Source organism: Chiroxiphia lanceolata, chromosome 1 (assembly GCF_009829145.1).
Source record: "Chiroxiphia lanceolata isolate bChiLan1 chromosome 1, bChiLan1.pri, whole genome shotgun sequence".
NCBI classification, from domain to species: Eukaryota; Metazoa; Chordata; class Aves; order Passeriformes; family Pipridae; genus Chiroxiphia; species Chiroxiphia lanceolata.
In genome coordinates this window covers 77,884,350-77,906,416 of record NC_045637.1, presented here as the reverse complement: position 1 = coordinate 77,906,416, position 22,067 = coordinate 77,884,350, and the positions used below count along the sequence as shown (strand labels likewise).

Genomic DNA, 22,067 nt, shown 5'->3' with positions numbered 1-22,067 from the left:
ACTGATAACAAAGCAGGTCAAAGTCATTAAACATAAGACTTGCAACCTGGCTGGAATTCTTCTGTCTTTCATTGCCTAATTTCTCTTTTCTTCACTGGGCATACTACATTTCTCCTTCCAGGAGATCAATGCAAGCTTACAGAGATCACTACTCCAGATGAAAAATAGTTTGTCAAGAGATGAAATACTTCCAGTGATATGACAGTGGACTATTTGTGGGTGCTAAGCCTGAAAGTATACAAGCAGGACAGAACTACAGAAGCAAAATTATTCAACTGGTGATGTTCACAACTTGCAGAAAGTTGTCAGCTTGACCCATATAGCGCGTCTGAGCTCTGAGAGTGAGCATCATGTAAGAAGTGATAATCCTTCACTTAACAGTTGGACAATTCACAGAGGAGAATTTTTCAATTAATCCTTCCCTGACAATTACTAATTTGCTTGCTGCACTTGTCTGGCACAAAGGTTTTAAGTCAACTCTGAAGCTCTTAAAGGACACATTAAATGAACAATGGCAGACGACTGCATTTGTTGGCAGTTCCAGCATCACAGTGTGTAATGAGCGATTGTCTTAGCTGCTTTACCATGGTCTGTACCACAAGTTGCCAGGTAATCTCTGCTCTGGTGCCTGGAACACTTGCTCCTCCTCCTTCTCCTTCACTGACCTTGGTGCCTGCAAGGCTCTTTCTCTTACATATTCTCATTTCTATCTCAATCTGCACCTGTGGTGTTTGGGGTTTTTTTACCACTTCTTGAACACCTTATCCCAGAGGCGCTACCACTGTTGTTGGGCTTGGCCTTGGAGAGTGGTGGGTCTGTCTTGGAGCTGGCTGGCATTGGCTCTGTCATACAGAGGTGAAGCTTCTGGCAGATTTTTACAGAAACCATCCCTGTAATCCCCCAACCACCACGGGATTGATATGTAAATCCAATACAAACTTAAATTTACATTTCAGGGGGCACAAAAATGTACTCCTTTTTTTTGTTGTGATTGCTGTGTGTCTAAAACTGACCACTGACTACTATTTTCAGCTTCTTAAGCTGTACTGAATCCTCCTTAAACATTTTACTAACTATAGAATGATAAAGTAATTAATTTTAAGAAAGGAAACAAATACTGAGACTCTGATAGGAATAATATAATTATTGCCCAAATGACAGCAAGAGCTATAATTCTTTTTCCTTTTTATTAGTCAGCCTGTCTCACTGCTACTTCATGAGAAAATGTATTACAGATAATGCTACAACATATAATCTGATACAGGGCTCCAGACAGCTATTTCTGCTCAGAAATTAACTCAGATTAATGTGGCGATAATTGTTGGAGCTCAGTTACATGTTTTAGCTAATTAAAGGCTGAGTGAAATGCCATAGAAACGACAGTAACATTTGTTAACAAGAACACACTAATGATTTGGCTGTCCTGATTGACCTCTGAAGAGGTGAAAAAGCTAGAGCTTTTGGAGAACTAGCAAATATGTCAAATCTGGGTTAGTCTTTGTCTTGCTTACAACGCAGAAAGAATCGTGCCTTGCAGAACAACGCAGAAAGAATCGAACCTTGCAGAATATATCACCTAAGGAGTCTTTCTGCTGTGCCTTTTGCAATCTGACATGCCTATCTCATATTGGCCTTTTTAGCCACCAACGCACTTGCAACAAATGTGGGTAGAGCCCTTCCCACATCTTCGTTCGCGAAGCCCACCCGTGATTATCTTGCTTAAAAGAAAGAAACCATATTTCATCTCATCAATAAATATGAGGAAAAAAGTAATTATTACTCCACGTATTTGCTAAAATTACTCAGAATTTTTATGTGTTTTCATCCTTGTTCTTATATTTTTTCTATCTAGGTTAATAAATTTCATTTTCTTGTGTTTCTTACAGTTGTCTCCTTCTAATAATTTTGAGCCCTGTTGAAGCAATATAAACGAATTTAACAGAGGAAAAGCAGTCTCAGGGCTACATTATATATTGTGTCAGGCATATAATTTGCATATATCAAATATGTACATAATGAGTTGGTGATTTCCCTCAAAAAGAAATGCAAATTCAACATAAAATTAAATATATTTATTGAATTAAAATTCCCTCTTTTTAAATCTGAATTAAGGTCATCATTTTCCTAAAATAATTTTACTTAAGAAACATATCCTTGGACTCACTGTCTTATCCTGTCCATGTGATCAAGTTAGTTACTATCTTTCCTTCTTAAAGCGCAACTTAACGTCATTAGATTTACCTAATAGAAGAGTCCAAGCCACTTATGATTCTGAACATTACCTTATACTCAGATTAAATCTTAAAATAATGATTACTTGATTAGCAAGACCTTGATCTGGATACTATGAATATTCCATCCAGCCAGTTTTAAGAAAGGAAATTTTGGCCAAATTTCAAGAAAGAGTTTCTGGCTGTGTAATCTCCTCATTGGTCTTGTGATCAAACCTTTTTTTCACTGAAGAGTTTTGCAGCCTTTTGTCTATTAAAACCAATAAATTTGGGTCATATCGTATGTTAATCATTATATTAATTATATCATTATGTTAATTCCAACATATGTGGGATTATACAAATTCTTAATGAAATAACCATTGAAGTCTATGAGTCATTTTGTCCAGCAAAGAAATTTTTTCATGTTTGCAGACCTCTTCATTAATGACAATCGCCTTTCAGCAGCAAAGGATTGGAAAAAAGGAAAGTACGATGCTATCATAAAATGTTGGAAATTTGGCTTTGAAAAATGTGCGACAGAAATGTATGAGGTATTTTTATAGTTAGGATGGTAAGATTACGATAGTAAAGCGGAGAATCAGAAGATGCCATTTCTTTGCACTGATTAGCAGCCATACAAGTAATGTGACTATTTGGACCTATTTTCCCATTATATAAAACGAGGATTTCAGTTTAATTCAAAAGATTATTTAGAAGATCAATTCCTTGTGAACTTAAAACATGTTCTTGATGAATGCTGCATAAGTTTGTGGAAGGCATTACATAAAACTGGGATAGTTTAGACATCTGACATTTGTTTACATTAAGAAAAAATTTTGGGTTGTCTTTCAAAAATACATTTTAGAGCAAAAGGAAAAATAAGTCAGTATGTGTAAAAAAGACCTGATTTTCCAAGGTAAAAGACACAAAAAGATAGTTGAGAAAGTCAATTCTGCAAGACAAAATGAACTATGCTTTTTATTATGATGATGATTCCACTGTTAGTGCAGAACATTTCAGTCACTCTGCTGAAGTGGGAGTCTCATTTTACTTCAGAGTTTTGATTTGCTTTAAAGGAGGACACTTCACACTTTGGTAAAATAATATCAGCCAAAATACATCTTGCTGTGTCTGTCTACAGTGGATGTTATTCATTCTGTCAAAGCCAGTAGAAAATTTGTATCCTTATCCTGTATAATAGAAAACAATTTTTAAAAGAGCACTGATCTTTCTTGCTATATGTGACTTGCTTCTAGCAAACTACAAATTCAGTTCCAGACTCCACAAGTCCAATCTTATGTTCTGGCCTTTATCTTATATTGTAATTCCTCTTAGACAAACTGAGAAAACTTCTACAGAACTCATGTAAGTAAATGAATTTACAATTGAAGATTATTTTCAGTGATTTTTCATAAATGGAATGCCATAATGTTACTGCTACTTAATTATGGTTTGATTTTTGTGAAAATTATATATTGACCAAATATAATTTTCTGACTAAATTCTCAACAATTCAAAAGTTTCCAGTACTTATCTCCTGTTACCAGAAAGACATCAACTGGGCAGATAAAAAGACCACATACTCTTCAGAGAAGAAATAACACAACTTTTTCTGCCGTCTGCAATGGCCCTGAGCAACAGTCTATGTTTTGTAACTAATAGAAGTAATGAAAAAAAGCTGGATATGATTACAGTAAAGTAAAACTGTATTTCTAATTAACACCTTCTACCTAAATTACAGGTATACAAAAACAGAAATGAAGCTGTTCTGAATATTCACCCTTAAGGTGAATCATTTGCTGGGTAATGAAATCCTCTGCAGTAAACTCAAAAAACACTCTGCACCAGCAGAGTGAAGACCAATTTGAAGCATGCTTCATAGCCCTTAGCTATGAAGTCCATAACTATCAGGCAAGCTTGGAGTAAGAGCCTATAGCTCTTACTATTCAATTTAATTTCTTTTTATTCAGAGTATGTATTTCAACTTATCATTAACTGCTGGATGACAAGACAGACAAGGTAAAGGTCATTCATTAACACAGTGTTATGTAATTTAATTCAGTTAAAGTATTGATCACACTAGTGGTAAATAAGTTAGATTCAGACAGCCATTGCACCTCCAGGCCTATAAGCATTTTACTGTCATGTACTTGGCATTTTTCAAGAGGAAATATTTGCACTCCTTATCATTGTCAGAATGACAGTGTTTCTCATGAAGTTATAATTTTTTGTTTATGCATGTTAATTTTGTAAATATTATGTAATCTAATGTATAACTGCAAATTAAGTAATTGCTTCAGTGCTGATTGATGCAATAAATCCACTGAAGCAAAGATCTTGCAATTACAAATTAAATTATTAGATAACTTTGAAGTGGCTTTAAAAACCCTATTTGTTTATGGAAATCGATAAGAAATTATGCTTAAGCAACAGGACAGAAAATGGAACAACATGAAAGGCAGGCAAGAACACCAAACAGCAAAAGTGTTTCTTTGACTATCAGGCTTATGTTTTGTGTTCTGTAGCTACCAAACAACCATGCTCTAGTGAGATATAATTACCATTTTATAGCTGTCAATATGTTCAATTACTTACATTTACTTTTTTGTCTGGGTCTACATGCTGTTTGGGAATGAAACAACTGCAAAACCTAAAAGGTAGTATTGCACAGCCTAAAAACATAAAATTGTGTGATGACTTACCTTTTTAAATTCTGAATTTAATGTGGGAGCATTAAAATTTCTCAAAACTAGTCATGATGGTTAATAGTGACTTTTCTTATTTTAGCTAATATTGGGATTTCTTGCTTATATCAAGATCTTGCTATCTTATATCCAGCTAATATCAGGATCTATTTGAAAAAAGTCAATCCAGTGATAATGTCAGGGAAAAACTAGTTAAGATAACTCTTTCCCTATTAGGTAACTCATAAAGTACAATACATGAAAGTATGTTGTACTTTTTTTTTAACAGGAATGCTTGAATTTCTGGACTACCAAGAGGTAAATTGCTACCAAAAATCATGTGTCTTCCTCTATAACTTTAGTTTAATCCTCGTATATTCTTTCAGAATATGTTAATGGATTGTCACACATTCCTCAGTATATTTCATAGACCTCAAAAAGGAAACACTGAGCTACCCATAGAGATGAATTTTAACCAAATTTGTACATTGTGATTAAGGGATATAGGTAGCTCATTTTTTAACGAATTATTTTCATTATATAGCTCAAGCTGCTATTTTCCCAGCTTTTGTACACTCTAATTAAAATTTTTCCTCACAGCATTTATTTTTCTTGATAACGTTTGAAGGGAAGTAACAGGTTCAATTCCACTTTTCATGACTAAACAGCACTATTTATTTTTACTGGTGTACAACAGAATAGTTCACAAGCTGGAACTCTCATCTTTTCAAGAGGACAGAAAATGAGTTTTTCACTGCCCATTCTTCTCCAGTTGTCATCTCTGTTTCATTATCTTCCTTTTTCTGTAAATTTGTTCCTCTGGTCAACTTGTCATTGTACTTTTGCTTTTAGTTTTTGTTATGTTCTTTCTCTTTGTAAATTCCTATTGAAGTTTTTCTTTTGCTATGGTACTATTCAGCTTGACATAAAAGCATGACCACGTGTTCCCAGTCCTTCAAATCTTGAGCTGTTGTCCTGAATCTTTTCTTATATAATTGTAACATTCTTTTCAATTCAGCAAGGTTTTGGGTTCTGGGTGTGACTCCGTAAGAAAAAGAACGTCTTCATGAACTAACATTTTCATCCAGCACTTTGTGATGAATAGGTGCCTGCTTTTACCCTGTATTTTTTTAGGATAGAACTTAATAATCATTGACATGGTTTTCTAGCTGCGTGATCACTTTTTATTACTGTTCTAATAATTTTATCCACCAGAGAATGACATCTTGAGGAAATTGTTCAGGAATTTGACTGGGATTTAGTTGAAGAACTCCTCCTAGGTGAGTAATGTTTCCTCAGCAACTGTTCTGATGATTCTTTGGTATTTGCCCCTGTGGACTGAGCAGAGATTATTCTCCTCCCTGAAAAACATTTAGTAGGCACCCATCTTGTAATGTCACAGTCTGTTCTAATAAATAGCAAGGATCTTGAATTCACAAGTATCTACTTCTCTCATGATCTGAGAGGACTTTGTTCAAAATGTCAACTTCATATAATTAATCGTACATTATAAGATTCAGAGATATTAACCTTAACTTACTGATTATTAACCCTACATTACTTTGAGGGGAAAGGAGGAATAATAAATCACTTACAAATGATACTGACAGTTACATGAAAATTTTAAAAAATAAGAAAGTAATTGATCTTATATTTAATAAACTTATTGACACATATCAATTAAATTCAACTGTGATATATGGAAGCCAAGGTCAAAGCAGGCTAAGATGTAAATATATACCACATTAAGAGGAATTCAGTCATATTACTTTCAATAATTCAGCTTACATTTGTCTTTCACCACACACCTTTATTGCAATAAACAAATTGTTCTAAATTCTTCCTTTTCCCTTTTAATGAATTGTGCACTGAAAGTTGCATATTTCCCCAGTTATACTTTTTGCTGAAAGTTATGTACCTTTTATTTTCTAAAAAAAAAAATAATCATGATGATAAGAGTTACTTGACATTAAATCAGTTTGCTTGGTTCTTTGTTTGGAACAATAAATTTAATTTTCTGAATAAACTTTTTTTAGTAATTTCGCATCAAAAACAAGTTCTAAAGTTTGTAAGGATTCACAGGGAATTCTGTTTCATGCCTAATGGTGAAGAAGAGTTTAGGAAAAGTTTAATTACCAATATTATCAGGAAAAAGCAAAATGGGGTCATATTCATAATTTTTTATCAATTTGGAGTTTTAATATATGTTAGATTTTCATCCAAATTTTCTTGAGCAATAAGATCTGGTATTTATTAAAGAAAATTTGTCTAAAGGAAGATTTAGAAACAAACAAAAGACTAGAAAATCTGGTTATATTCACTCTCCCTCTTCCTTAGGTGATAGTAGGAGTTTGAAATAAATGCTTAAATAAACAATTAATATCTCCAATGTGGAGATTATTATAAGAATATCAACCTTGTATTAATCAGGCTAGTTCCAAATTATGCTAGAGACCACTGTTTATAGTCTTTCTGTCGGAATTTATTAAGGACTACAGACAAAAAACCCCAACACCTCTCCTGAGTGGGAGAAACTGCCCACTCAGACCCCAGCTGGAACTGAGTCTCAATAAATATAACAACGTTGCAGACAACTCAATGCTTGCTAATTGTTGTAAAACTGCCAGCCTGAAAATGACTGCATGCTGCAATATGTGTTGCACTGACACTCGGAAGAACTGTTCAATGAGATGGAGGGAAATAGTTTAGGTACAGTTTCTTTGCATTTGTCAGATTCTTATTATTACAATAAATTAATTTCTTATTTCAACAGACCTTTCTCTTATTTCCTAAACATATGTTTTAACAGTCATGTTAAAACTCTACATGTTATCAGTATATTTTCAAAATTTTCTGTAAATTCTTTATTAGTAATTGACATATTAAGCCAGCTTTTATTTCTTCAGTATATGAATAAAAATGTTCATCTCACCATAATAAATAATTCAAACTGAACAGGCATTTATAAATGAACCACACTTAAAATCAAATTTATCAAGCACTACTGAAAAGTTTAATCTAGGAATCTCATTCGTTTTACAAGCTCCACAACCAAGGATTATAATTATTTTAAAAATATTTTAAATTGCAATGGCATTTTCAGAAGAAATATTGCAGGCAGAAGAAGTACAGAAGACATTTTTTTACTCCAAGATAAAGTTTTTTAAAAATTAATTGTCTATCTAAAGTGCACACACTGTATTTAATAGTACAAATGAAACAGTTTGAAAATAGAAAAACCCAAGGGTGAGTTATGTTTTTATCCTGGAATTACAAGCTCCATGCTGGGATTAGTTACAGTACATGTAACCTACAGATAGAGTAACTCAGAACTTATTAATACTCTGATAGTCATTTGTCTTTTAATTCCTGTTGCAGAATTTTAACAAGATAATTATGTTTTTCTCCACTTCTTGCTCAAAGCTGACTAATATCTTTAAGGTGAAGAAACTGTGGTCTTGATTCCACCCCAGAAAGCACTATACCATCATAGTATTGTAATAAAATATATAACAGTTGTCTGATTAGAAGACAATTGATTTCGCGCCATGGAGCAGAAATCACAGAACAACAGAGAACTACTGCATTTCCTTCCCTCTCCCCAACTACCGTATGAACAAGTAAAAGACTGAAAAGGAAGGAATAATGTAGAAATTATAACAGTTGTATTTGCTTTGCTCTTACAGTGAACACAGATCACCTTCTTTTACCGGAATACAATGACTAGGAAAATATAAAAGATTCCCTCCTGTACATTAGTGACTGCATAAGCATCTGTAGGGCATAGGAGCTGCAATTCCCAGAACGGACACTACACAGTAAAGTCCTAAACTGAGTTGATTGGTGAACTTCAAATGTAATATAGACACCTGAAAGTTACCTAAAGGAAGATAATGCATTGTTCTATATCTAGGTTACCTCTTTTGTGTGTCACTGCACTGCTGTTGTCCTTTTGTACACTGCTCACCATGAACAATCAGAGAATTTGAGCCTGTCCCTCACTGCTGCATCTACCCCACTTTGGCTGCATGTGAGCATAAGGAAAGAAAGGGAGTGGCTGTGTGCAGTATTAAATTAACATGGGGCTCTGTAGTCTACTTGCAAGGTCATGAGAGATTAATCATTGTTTTAAGCATAACTCTGTGATTAAACAGAAGAGTAGTGTTGATTTTCTTTTATTCTTATCTATTGCACCCCTTGGTTTCTATACCTGGACACTCAATTTCTCCTTTCTTACCTCCCTGCCTCTGTTCCCATCCATTTTACTCTACAGTTCTTCTAGTTCCATTCTTTCAGTTTCTTATATAGACAAAATTTCTATTTTCACAAAATAGAGTGTGACTTTACCTTGCTATTACCTCATTGTTTTCCTCCTCACATCTGTTTTTGATCTATATCTTTGGTACACATTTCACTTGATGCTAGATCTTGATTATACAGCTGACTAAACTGTATACTTTTGCAATCAATGCAAAGCTGCATGACAGATTACATTACTAAACTGAATAATGTCTATAATTATTTTTATTAAAAGTCTACTAAATAAAACAGGCTAGAAGAAGAACACAGCCAACAACATCAAAGTGCAATCAATCTCAAAAGTTTTGTTAAATTTAAAGAAGCAGAAACAGTTGCTGCTCCACTGTACCTGTGGCATTACTTAGTAACAGGCTGCCTATTAGAAGCCTCTTCACCTAAACAGCTTGGAGGTATGAAGTTTTAGGAGCAATAGGAGCCCTTTCAGAAGGTAGGAGAAAACCTTCCCCTCAGGCAAGGCAGGAAGCAGAATGGGATCAGGGAAGCACAAAACAAGTGTCATAACAAGGTCTGTATTCGAAGGGCTTCAGCTCTGCTGAAGTGCAGCAAGCTACATCAGCCTTGTGAAGTCCTTGTAGTGAAACGAAAAAAAGAAATTCTGCTATTGTTCAACCTCTCTGCTTCTTTATCCATATACTGCTCCTTTATGTATTAGGCTTTATAACTAAGTCTATTAATTATTAGATATGCCATGAAAATGTTTTTGTTTATCTACAGAACATATTCTAGTTTAGGTGCATTTTAAGTGCAACAGAAAAGTGCCACAGAACTTTCATTAAGATGATATGTTGATGCCCCTTGATACAACCATAACAGAACAAACACATTTTTGAATCCCTGAAACTTTTCTCCCTTGCCTGTCCCTGAACTCCACCTAGATCCAATCAGGTCAGAGCAAAATATAGACTATGCAACCAAGTATTACTTACACACGCAAAAAAAAAAAAGAAACAAATTTACCAGTGGCAATGAACAGGAGGAAAATGGTCATGCAAAAATAACTCTGCTTATACCTGACTGAGGAATGGAGATGCTTCTTTGAGACTTACTGGTTTGCTGCTGGGTACTTATGAGCAATTACACTGCGGGACCATAAGGTTTTTCTTGTCCTTCCCTTAAATTTCTTCTGATCCAGTATACAGCTATGAAAATTTATCTTATATTTGTGAATTAGTTACTTATAATTTTATTCTTGAGTTAATATAACTGAATAACTAGGAGTGGGCAGTTTCCCCAGAGATTAGGAGGCTGTCAGATCCCGGTGACATAATCAAATACAATAGAGGTGGTCTGATAGGACTACACAGTACAAATAAGAAGTGTGCAGTTGCTGAAGCCAATATTGATGCGCTTAGCGCTGAGTTGAGAGGCCGTGTGTGTCATAATGACACAAGGTCTCTTTAGTTCCATGTCTGGTCCTAATTCAGGGGTCTTGCATCAGACTGAGCTGTATGAGATAACCAAAGGACAATAATGTTAGATTTTTCAGAGAATGTCATACTTCGTAGAATTTTTCCTTCTGAATATTTAGGAATGTTATTCTTGACACATGGTTTTTGCTTTCTATTTTTGCTATCTATTAATGCAACTGCAGTGTTTTGATATAGTAGTGGGTAGCATTCATGATTATTTTAAAAAATGGCAATTTGTTGAGTTTTAAAACTTCTATAAAAATTAACTAACCACTGAAAATGGGAGTGAAAAAGAAGAATTGCACAAAGTCAAAAAAATCCCAAAACAGAGGAACATTTTCTTCTATTTTTGTATAAATCCAGTTACTAAGACATGGTTTGCTAAGATCTTTCTTGACTTTCTTGACTATCTGATATATATTATATACTGAGATATATCTATATCTGAGATATAGATATATATCTGTATATATCTATATCTCTCTCTGTATATATGCCACAACTTAAGTCTATGGTGAAACCAATCCTTTTTTGTTTTGTTTTGTTTTGGGTTTTTTTTGCAGATATATTCACTATTGGATACTTCTATAAAAAATGAGATTAGAAGGATATTTACAATTTTTCCAGTCCCTTCTTTCCAAAACTTGAACTTTGGTTGGTTGGGTTTTTTGGTAGGGTTTTTTTTGGTTTGTTTTTTTTTTTTACAAAATCTTTTGGGAGAAGTGAAATGTAATATGTGCAAGAATTATACATATTCAGGAGGAAACCATGAGATGACTTAATTTTTTTTCAGTGTCTAAAATATAAAAATAAACATATAAAAAAGGGGACATATCAGCAGATATGAGTAGTTTTGTTTTCCTCTGGACTTTTAAGAATGCACGCAACAAACAAAAAATGAACCGATCACCTCCAGCTTAGAAAAATAAAAAGGAATGTGTTATTTGGAATAGTCATTTTACCTCTGCCTATATTAAAAGACTATTCATGTTCACTGGCAGTTAATTACAGCATATCTGACTATATTAACTGATATTTATGATATAAAGAATGGAAATTATTTTAGTACATTTCTGTTATTTGCAGTGGTGACAAAATTACAAGTTTGTCTTAAGCCATATAAACATTTTGTCAACACAATGAGTTTTTTCTGAGTCTAATAAGGCCATTAGTTTATAAACATTTCTAAATTAATAAACAACAAAAGCAATTTATTCTTAATAGAACCCCCCCCCGAACTATTCCTTTATGTTTAATATAACAGAAAATCCATTTCCACACTACAATCACTCTGCAGATGGAAAAGCAACAAATTAAGTCATTGTAAATATCTCCTTTCTCAGTCAGTGAACAGAAAATACTCTCTTTTCCCACAAACATGGATGTAATATTTGTGGGTATTGCAGTTTGATAGTGTATAGCTTTTATGTTTACTTTATAAGTTTCTCTTATGATAATGAACCACATTTGACTTTTGGACATTTACTTTTATTTCATACAATATTTTTGGTAGATATCTAAATTTACTGGAAAGAGGCTGTTACAGATAATAATCATAGGCATTTAGTTCAGTATTTGGTTCAATATCAGTATTTCTTCTAATAAAGAAGTGTGAGAAGTTACTTACCAAAGGTCTTCTCCCTGATGTACTTCAAATAAAGTAGTGACACACAGAAACAGATTTGTGAAGCCCAGGAGTTTCATTTTACCATCCTCTTCTATTCCTATTTTCCCAATTCACTTTTTCTTTAGAAACACAAACTTGGGGTTTTCCTCTTAGAAATAACTCAAACATTAGTCATTTTTTGATTTTTTGTGAGGTCATAATCACAGTTTTTAATGCAATTTTCAAGAGAACAAAGCTTGTTGTGAATCACTGGTCACAAAATTAATGCCTGAAACAGAGATGGATTAAATTTATTTCATATTAGTTGCAGGTAACAGAGCTAAACAAAAATTAGAATTATTTTCTCCTAATCCACTTTTAAAAAGGGAAAAATGATCTTTGCTAGAACATAACATAACCATTATAAAACTTCATATGTAGCAATATAGAGAGAATTAAATCAGTAATTTCATCATGTTTCAACAATATCCTAATAACCCACAAAGGCAAGAGTAATCACTCTTATATATTTAGAAAAAAACCTGCTTAGATGGCTTACAACTTTAAGATCTGCACAAAGTCTAGGTTTTAACAATTTTGATTTTGATAGGTAGGAATGATTTTTCACATATTTCTTTCTAGAGAAAATATTAGAAAAAAGTAAAGCTTCATAAAAACAATTACCTTTAAACATTAACTTCATATTTTGCTAGTTCCTTTCATATGAAGAAAAATACACAAGACAACACCTATTCTTGAGCTGTGTTATTCTGCAGGCTGGGCAGAATATCAAAAAATGCCTAAATGCTATTGACATGGAATGTGGTATTGGTTTAGATAGATCTTTGTTTGGCCCCAAATCTTCGTTCGAGAAACCTGGCCATGTTTTAGCCTACGAGGGGGATTCTGTTACCCTTAAGAGTTATTAGCTGAAGCTTTAGCATTATAATACTTGAATTGAAATGGTTACTAGAAATATCTCTCATTACAACAAGATAGTGAAAGGATAACAGCAGGTAAAGTTTCAAACAAGGACTATAAAATGCATCTTCTGCCTGGAGGATAAAAACTCCACATATTTCTAATAAGCTTCATATTTTGGTGCTCCTAAACTGCTGAAAAGCAATATGAATAGCTGTTACCATCCTTGCCCAGCAAATATTCAAGCAACTCTGTTCTCCTATAATAGCTTACAGGATTTAGTGATTTTGGAATAACTGAAAATACCATTTTGAAAATCATTGAACTGCAGTTCATGAGCATGACCATGCAGGAACATGATAGTGTTGGAAGTGTTACTGGAAGGAAATGAGGGAAGTTGGTCCTCTACTGTTACTTCTGGTCCGGTATGGGTACAAGCAGTGGGAGAGGCTGGTGATCGGGGGAGAATACAAGGGTTCACTTAGGCTGGGTGAAGTACAGGGAAAAATTAAGAAATTCGTGTGAGGCAACTATGAAATCTGACAGGCTGATTTTATTCTGCCTTTATCTGCTGGCAAGGAAGTATTCTTACCTCATTTTTTTCTCTTACAGTGATTCTTGTCAAAACAAAAATTGCATAATCATTATTTGGCCCAATAACCAGAAACTTCATGAAATCAGAGACATTCTCGTATAATTTCGTGCAATGTAATATCCGATGAAGGTATTCCTACATACTTAATACAACTCCATACCTTAAGAAACTCTGCAGTATAATGGCCTTAATGGAAAAAAAAATGGCATTTACATTGGTAGCAAAGCTATCTGGAGCATAGATGTATACAAAAAATATACTACTATTAAAGTTACTGCAAAATAAAATGAGGAAAAATAAAACACAGTGCAGATTATGTCACATCTGTCAGTCCTAGGATAGCTTTTTGCTTGGGACAGTGGGAACCAGTCACTCCAGAACCCTACACACAAACACACAATTGCATCTGCTACCTTTCACAGCTAAGAATTATATGCTTTTTATACACAGGTGTTTCTCCTGCAGTTTTGTCTTTTCATAGTACTTAGACTACACAGACATAAATATGGGGTTTGTGGTTGAAGTAGGGAATAAAGGAAAACATGTTTTTGGCAGGAATTCTCAGTGCAGCACTGAAAATATGGTTTAGGCCACTCAGAGCAGGTTTGATATTTATGCGTTGATTCCATGACTTCCTCTACCTAATCTAAACATGAAGAGTGTATGTGCCTGAGTTCCTCCTTTATTTTTCATAAGGCCCATAAAGACAGATTCCTGTTATATGCATTATTGGCATGCTGGCCAACCTTTGGAAGGTCAGTATACCATTAAACTGTAGTAAATTACTTCAGTCAATAACAAAAATACAATGAATGTCAAACTAGGGACTCTAGCAAAAGGACCTGACACAGTCCTAGGCTGAGATGTACTTAATGGTGTTTTCCACCCGTAGCAATCAGGTATGAGGAGGTCCCTCTCTGGTTACTAATTCTTTTTAGGAGCTTCCTGCATTGTCAGGCAGGATGACAGAATGTCAGGCCTCTAGATATGAGTTTGGAAGCACTAGGAGGAAAAGAAGATAAGCCGTCTTTTCCATCACACACATTACATACACACCCTCCAGAAAAAAAAAGCTGACTGATGTAGCCTGAGATTTTTTCAGCATTTTATTTCTTTTACTCTCTCATCAGCACAAGAGAAGAATTTAGTTGGGGATGCAAAAAACAAAACACACCTTGGTTTTTTATACACTTGAGGCAGGCAGAGGGCAGAAAATTCAGGAAGTTTTCTGACAATGTTTTTCTTACACCACTACCTCTGCGGTTCTATATAGGAAGTAATATTTTCATTGCTGTTTGTTAAATGTAATGCTTAATGCACTGAATGATGTGTTACTAATGTAATCAGTAAGAGAGAGGGGATGTGGAATGTGTCTGAGATGGCTTTCCAAAAGAACTGTCTTTTTATGATTTCCTTAGTAACCTCAGTTTTCAATATTAATATTTTATCAGTGCGAGAAACAATTCTACCCTCATTACACTTTTGAAATATGTGATGGTATATAAATCTGGCATCTTTGTGCTAAATGACATAAGCAGTATTTTTATAATAGCTAAAACTGGTCTCTGAAAGATAGAAGCCTGGGTTCCCATAGATCCAGCCACTGATACTGGACAGAGCAATTATAAGAAAACATAAGTTTTCTTATCTTTAAGCTATGAACAAAAATATTGCCCATGCCCTTCCACATTTCCCCTAATTTTTTAAAAAAGGGATGTGATCTGATACAGGGCAGGATTTAAAATTCTTTGAAGTACATTTGAGATTACATATAAGCTGAGATCCAGATGGAAGGAATTTCAAACCAGGCATAGAGGTTTCGTCTGTGATTGCCTTGTAGTGCTTTTTCTCACGCAAAATCTGTATAAAGTAATTACATTAGGTAGGATGCAACTCAGTGGTGAAAGACTGTGAATGTCTCATCAACTGTCAATTGTGATTAAAGAGTTTTCATGTGATGAGAACACAAAAAGTGCTTGGACACGTGCAGTGTCTTACTACCTAATTATAGTTTGACTTCGAACAGAGGAATCTTACTTGATTAGCCATAAAAACCTAAACTCTATGACAGCAATGTTTTATAATCTGGACGTTCATCAGGAGTTTAAGATAAACTGCCAGTAGGAAATAAAAACTCCCACCAATAAGAAACTATTTCAATTATTTCATCACAGAAGATGAGGTTAGTGGTGGAGTAAAGATGGAATACTTTACAAAATATTTATAGGAAGATAAGCTGACACGATGGAAAAGGAGAATTGCTTTGAAAGAGAACCTAACAGATACAAAATAGTAGGAATAAAGCGGTCAGGTTTTGCAGCAGAATATAATCAGATATTGATATCATTAAAATATCAACAGCCTGTGCTGTTCTACATAGAAATTATTTGGAAAATAAGAGAGAACTACAAAGTAACAAAATACGATGATATTACAAAGGTTACTTGACAGCCCAAACTGCACCAATTGTGAAGGGTTAATGGGTTCTACAAGCACCATTAAGGAAGGTATCAAATACACTGGTGGAAACAAACCATGTAAAATATAAAGAAGAAAAAAAATTCTTATTGCTTGCAGAATCCTGAGAAGTATAGCTCTCTGAACAGGACAAAACCCAGACTTCTGAGACATTTTAAAACTGGCTTATTCAAACCTGTTTTCGGAATCTTTAGAAAAAAGGTAAAAGAGCACAGTGATTTTTACAGAGAATTTCTGTGATCCTTAAGTTAGAAAGTCTTTCCATACCTTCCATATCTTTTAGTGGTAACTGTGAAATAAGTGCATTAGCCTTAATGAGGACAGGTGGAAAGTGGAAGGATCTGCTAAGACACTGAAAGCAAGCACAGCACCAAAAGGGGTACAATGGAAGACACTTGGCAATAAAACCGACAGTGAAATTTAGTGCCAAGAAGCACAGAGTCATTTTGCTGACTGCAGAGACTTATAGAGCAAAAGGTGAAAGTCTAGAGAAATACTTCAGGTCCAACCAGCTATAAATTTTGTGATTTGAGCTCCTACCCTCATCTTCAATACAGGTATCTTTCCTCCTTATCTGATAAGCAGAATAAAACATCAGACATTCTGGCAAGCTACAAATCAATTTCTATTACTCTACGGATCAAGATAATTTATCTTTGTCATACTTCAAACTGTTCAATCTAAATGACACTATCCGGTTTTAATTTTTTGCTTGTTCTACACGAAGTGGTTTTGTTTTGAAATTATGTCCAAAATTCCCATGTTTAATCAAATATACACTAATGTTCAAGCAGTTAAAAAAGAATGATGTGACTCACTATCAATAAAACAGTCATTTCCCTATATTCACTCTATTGTTTATCATGACATTATTGTTTGCTTTGCATGAATGGTTTCTGTAATATTGACTCAGTTTATGTCAATCTGCATTTTTACACATCCTTGAACAGCTTACTTTTTTTTTTCTGAACGCTAGAAGTGCTGTCAGTCTTTATTTACTTTCCACTGAAAGCACCGACTCTCTACAATAAAATTCAGAAATGACAGAACAGAAGCTTATTTAAAATACTCCTGTGGACATAACCAAATAATAAATATTTGAAGTTTTGAATACCTGTTATTTTGAATATGTAAGTATTTCTTTCCTAGGCAACAGAAGCTGAGGACTTGCTTCTAAGGGCGCTGCTGCACACAGCCCATTGAAAGCAATACTGACCTGCTAATTAAAATTTTTTATCATAAGAAGCTAAGCACTTAGACCTTCCATTTTAAAATCTAGTGAGATTTTGAACAGTGTTTCACAGCCTAGAGGATGAGAGCAAAAACCATACAGATATCTCCAGTTATCCTTCAAAGGGTGTCCAACAGTGAAGAATGGTGGTAGATCTTGAGACTGGTGGCAAATTGACCTTGATGAGAGATCAAGGAGGGTTGAAAATCCGTTCCTTTCCTCAAGACCAGCCTTACTCCTGAGGCTTTGGCACATGCCTCAAAATAATGTCTTCATGCTGGGAACGGCAGATGATTCCTCTAGTAGAAAAATCAAAACAAGAGAAGTACTGGAAACAGAGAGATATTCCTACCTACAGTCTGTTCAAGGCAACTGTTTTTTTCATTTTTGAGACTGGAAAATCTGAAATTGAACATTGTTAAGTTGCCTTCCGAATCTGAACATTCCCGAAGATTCCTTACTTCAGTCCACCTTCAGTAGAGAACAGTGTGGCATCCAGTACAGCACAAATTATTTAGTCTATAATGTCACCTGTTCATGAGTATTATTTTTTAAGTAAAAATTACCCCAAATAAAGGAATGTGTGCTCTGATTTACACAGTCAGGGAAAGGATATCTAATATAGGAAGTTTTCATTAAAAAATTTTAGTGCAGATCTTTTTGAATGGAAAAAAGAGGTACATGATCCTAAATAAGTCTGGAAAGCTATCTAATCATGCTGAATAAAGCTGATATCCCAAATATTATGATAGGAACTATTTTTTTTTCTGGAAAAAGGACTTCTGGCTAACTCATATATCAAAGTGAAGAGTCAGTAACAGGGATGAGGTTACCATGACTGTTTTCATGTTTTAAAGTGCCCTTCTTGTCAGTTCCAGGTACACCATACAGATTACTTCTCTATGTCTGTGAACTGCTGTGAAGGTGAATATATTTTCAGTATATTTATTACAGAACACTTTACCCTGTCTGCATATAAATAATATCTACTCTTACCAATGAAAAATTAAACGTCAACGATGCTTTTCTAGATTATCAAATACATTGATTTGTACTCTCCTATATTTACGATAGACTTCAAGTGCATCTTTAGCAATAAGTTGTTACTGCCTTCCTGCATTTTTTCTGAGGAAAACCAGGTTTAGTGAGTAGTAACACTACTTATTTTAAGATAAACCTCTATTTTGTATTTCACAGATTACTCCAGCTAACTTCCTCAGGCCCCTTTTCAACAAAAGAGCTGCAAGACACATGCCAAGTATGGAGGAAACACACCAAGCCTGAGGCAGCTTCTTCCCTACCCTACCCTTTCAAGCTACAGTCATTCCTTCAAAAGGCTGTTGTGTTATTGCTGAAGAAGAAACAGCGGGAAATGTCACATTTTGTTCTAATAAATACATAAAGTATTTATGCTACTAAAAATAACCAACAGTTAATAAACAATTGGCAACAATAATTCAAGCAAAAATGTGACAAACTGTTACATTAGTTTAAATTCATAAAGCTTGTTTTTCGGATATTGAATATTTTTTTCTTATATACTATAGGCTTTCCTCCCTAGAACAAAATTTGGCTCGAGATATACCTTCCAGTGGAAAAGTAGGAGGGCATGAACTATCTTTTCAGGTAAGAAGAAAGCGTCTCTCCTCTTTTTGTTCACTTAATAAATGCTGGACAGGATCTCTAGCCAAGGTATTAAAGTCTCCACTTGAATGCTCTCTTCTGACAGTTTGAAGTTACAGTGCCAGCTCCCAGAAAAATGTAATACCTGCCAGGGGATCATTAATCTTTCCTACTGATATCTTCAATCAGGAAACATTACTTCGAACAAGATCTGGAAATTGGGCATTTCGTGTACCCACTGAGAGTATTAACTATTTAGAAAACAATGTTTTAGGAGAATATAACATCATCCTAAGCAAACTTGTTTCTAAAGAAAGGTTTGGCAGGACACACTCATTCAATCTGACTTCATTCACCCATGATTCTGACATAAAGCTTCCCCTCCAGACCCTTCATCATTTTGATGGTTTTATTTTAGTTTACATGAAATTAATTCTCCTCCCTCTGACCCATGTTCTTATCTCAGAAACCATTTGGAACAAGAATCAGCTTCTGATTATAATACTCAAGATATATCAAGGATTCATCTCAATATATGAAATAATTTTTTTTACAGTTAAAATAATCATTCACTGGAACAACCTCTCCAGGAACTTGGTAGAGTCCCCATCACTGAAAGTTTCCAAGACACAATTGGATTACTGTATAATCTCATCGAGGTTGTCTTTCCCATGAAAGGTTGGACTGGATGATCTTTAGGCTTACCTTCCAACCTGGAAGGTCTTGTGGTTCTATGTTCCTGTGATTCCAAATTCAGAGGTGTTGTTTCTGGACTGGAAGATGGGATCTGACCAGATTTTATGTGACTGCTCTGTTAGACCTGATACTATATCTCTTTACAGTTAATTATTCCAAGTTAGCTCTTAACAGAGCTCCCATTCCCAGAATGGGACATAATGGTATTGAGTACATGCATTAGACAGAATATGCAGATCTCTTCATATTCTGGATTATTGCTTTAAATCCTAAACTAATGGATATAAGTGGTAATGTCATTGCTTTAATATTATTTTAAGTATTTTCTTATAAATCCCTGACTTGAAAAAAGTTAATTTTGAGTTACCTTGAGAATGATGAATACACAGTCTTAGTGATTAAACACACGTAGTTTTTGAAGACTCTGAGCTGTATAAATTATGGAGTAGATTACTAACTTTTGCAACTTAACTCTGAAGCAATTTTTTTTGCACTAGATATTCCATTATACAGAAACTACAGTATACTATTTCTTTGTTTATATCTTTTTAAAGCACTTATATGAATTATACAGTACTCACTTCATCATGATACTGTGCACTTATAAAAAAAAAGAAACATGCTCCAATACAATTCTCCATATGTAGACTACTACTGTAGAAAATCTATCCAACCAAAACACTAAAATAAATACATGATCTAAGAAAATAATTGTATCATAGATCTGACTTCTAAAACCTATTAATTGTTTCACCTGAGATCTTATGTTACAAACCATTGTATATTCAAAAACTGTGAAGAAAAAAAACCCAGAATATTTCATTACAGTTCAGCCGCTTGCCTTAATTTTGAAAAGAGTAGGCAAGGCCTCTTCACTGTATGCAGTCACTCAACAAAAAATCATTGGAATTATTCTAGACTTGCATACCTGTAAGATAAATAAAACTCACACCAAAATAGCTAAATACTGCAGACTGTAGGAAACTGTTAAAAACAAATCTGCAGAAATAATTTGTCAATCTCTTGTTAACACAAAATCATCTGGTTTCATTAAATACTTCACTAAGAAAATATTGTGAATTTTCAAACTAATTCAAGCTTTTTTAAATTATTTTTTAGTTTATTTAATAATTGTAAGACTGCCTTTTCTGAGATGCTTTTTTTGTACTAATCATCTGGGTCATGTATTGCATGTTAGTCTCAAACTTCTGAGACCAACAAATAGTTCAAACAATGTTACATTCACCTAATGAAGACAATCTTGGCAAATGAGACAATACATTCTGCAATATCATAAAATGCACTTCTAAAGCTTTTTTTGTGGCAAGTGTCATGTTTCCTATGATACAGTCCAATTGTTTTTCTTCAGCAGATTCATATCAAGTACCGTGGGGTGTTTGAGGGAGCCAGTGACAGAAGTATTCTCCACATCCATTCCATCTTTCTCTAGCCTTGTTTGATCATTACTTCACAGCCTCATCTGATATGTGATACCATTCCATCACCATTTTATCTGCTTATCTGCTGATTGCTTTCCTGACACTTTGCCCTCCAGTAATATCAGCTCTGATTGTTATCCCATCTTTTGCTAAAATGGAAAAAGAGTTTCAGTTTTGTCTCTCAGATGTGTATATTGAATGTCTATTGTACACTAAGTGTTCAAGTATCTACCCACTAGTAGTTCCAAACTTTGGCTATGACAGACAAGCAGGTTCAGAAGGGAAAAGACATAAAGAAGATTATTTGAGCATACTCTGTTTATCAGGCATGCAAATTGTAGACCAAATAATATCTATATATTTTTCATAGAGTTCTTCTTATATGGATCCTCTATCTAGTGGTTTGACAACCAAGACACAAATAAATAGAGAAATAAATTTGAAGGTTGAATATATTCTATATGAGGAAAAATAATTCTCTCTCAACTGCAGTGGTGTTCTAGTGGCAATTTAGATCAGTTATGTCACCCAGCCTAATGACCAAAACAGAGAATGAAAACACTCAGAAGCTCACAGAGATGAAGGATTTCTCTGAAAATGTGAATAAAATCTGGTCACATAAACCAGAAGTTCCTCACATGTGGAACTGATTTGACCCACTGACTGTGGCAGGGTAAATATGAACATGTGCAGGCACTGCTGGCTACATTTTTGACACTCTGTTTAGCACATACTGCTGTGCTGAGATCTCTGTCAAAATGTGCATCTGAATTAATTTCCCTTATCTATTGACACATGTGAAGCTACACACATGTGAAGCTGGTTGTATTTCTGGTTGCAATGCTCAGCAAG

The 22,067-nt window shown here is 34.4% G+C and overlaps 1 long non-coding RNA gene across 6 annotated transcripts in view; it reads left to right on the top strand.

Annotated features, from left to right (window-relative positions):
• Positions 1-4,089: 4,089 nt before the first annotated feature.
• Positions 4,090-22,067, top strand: part of LOC116796929 — a 35,295-nt gene continuing 17,317 nt past the window's right edge. For 3 of the 6 annotated variants that reach the window (XR_004360539.1, XR_004360538.1, XR_004360540.1), the window contains exons 1-6: positions 4,090-4,232; positions 5,187-5,215; positions 6,113-6,177; positions 14,445-14,503; positions 18,330-18,381; positions 19,005-19,083. This is a non-coding gene — a long non-coding RNA (uncharacterized LOC116796929). The remainder of the gene's footprint in view (positions 4,233-5,186; positions 5,216-6,112; positions 6,178-14,444; positions 14,504-18,329; positions 18,382-19,004; positions 19,084-22,067) is intronic. The other 3 variants (XR_004360541.1, XR_004360542.1, XR_004360543.1) reach the window with 3 other exon arrangements.